Source organism: Gossypium arboreum, chromosome 10 (assembly GCF_025698485.1).
Source record: "Gossypium arboreum isolate Shixiya-1 chromosome 10, ASM2569848v2, whole genome shotgun sequence".
Lineage (NCBI taxonomy): Eukaryota > Viridiplantae > Streptophyta > Magnoliopsida > Malvales > Malvaceae > Gossypium > Gossypium arboreum.
The window spans coordinates 112,074,081-112,075,548 of NC_069079.1; positions in this window are offsets into that span (position 1 = coordinate 112,074,081).

A 1,468-nucleotide genomic window follows, 5' to 3' on the forward strand; every position below is an offset into this window, starting at 1 on the left:
TTGAATGGATATATGAATGTTTATTATATTGTATTGAAAATATTAGGTAAGTATAATTCTTGTTACATGAGCTTACTAAGCACAAAGTGCTTACCCCGTTTCCTTTTTCCCTGTTTTGTAGTGTTAAGAGCTCGGAGGTCGGATTTGGTCGAAGACACATCACACTATCAACCTCAGGATTTCGGTATATAAAGAAACTTTATTTTGGAAATCAATGGCATGTGTAAGCTAACAAAGCAAATGTTAACGTGAAATGAATGTAAAGTTAGCCATTAGTATGGTTAACAAACACAGTTATAGATATGTGATGACGTTATCTTATATAAATGCATGAATCTATCATGAAAATATGTTGAATTGAAAAAAATTAAAAAAAAATTAATTGTAAACTCCTAGTAATGCCTCGTACCTATTCCTAAATGAATACGGGTAGGGTATTACATTTATTGGTATCAGAGCTACGGTTTAGCCGGTTCTAGGACCGATGTAGCAAATACGGGATTAGCTATACATGCCATTTAAATTATTATTAATAGTGTGATATCTCCTGACCATTTAAAATGTGTTTTTCTTATAGTAATGTCATCCGACCGAGCTCATTCTGAGGAAGTTGAGATTCATGCTCCGGCTTCAGTACAGAGAGAAGAAACTAGCAGTAGAAGGCCCGAGATAGAGGGTCGAGGGGAGGAGGCAAAAACAGCCTTCTCTCAAATGATGAATGAATGGTTTAATCAATACTTAAGAACTAACCCTATAGTGCAGCAAGTTCAAGCTCCCCCTCCTGCTCTTTCACCGGTTCCCGAGATCCCACAAGGTACAGGTACTGAATCTGTCAGAAAAGAGAAAGCTCCAGTAGATAAAATTCAAAAATATGGAGCCGAAGAATTTCGAGCAGCAGTTGTTGATGATTCCGAACGGGCTGAATTCTGGTTAGAAAATACTACTCGGGTTCTGGAAGAATTATCTTGTACACCAGAAGAATGTCTAAAATGTGCCGCCTCACCGCTAAAAGATCTGACTTACCATTGGTGGAATACTAAAGCTTCAGTTGTTCCGAAAGAAGAAATTACATGGGAATTCTTTCAGACCGAGTTTAGAAAAAAATATATCAGCCAGAGGTTCCTTGACCAGAAAAGAAAAGAATTTCTTGAGCTAAAACAGGGTAATAGATCAGTATCTGAATATGAAAGAGAATTTGTTCGATTGAGTAAATATGCTCGAAAATGGGTACAGTCAGAAGTTGAAATGTGCAAACGATTCGAAGAAGGGTTGAATGAAGACATTAAGTTACTGATCGGAATTCTTGAAATTTGAGAGTTTTCTACATTGGCAGAGAGAGCTTATAAAGCAGAAGAATTGAGCAAAGAAAAGAAACAGGCTGAGAGGGAAGCTCGAATTTTTAGTAAAAGACCGATGGGAAAATCCCAGTTTTCTGCTTCAAAGAAATTGAAGAAATATCAGGATCGTT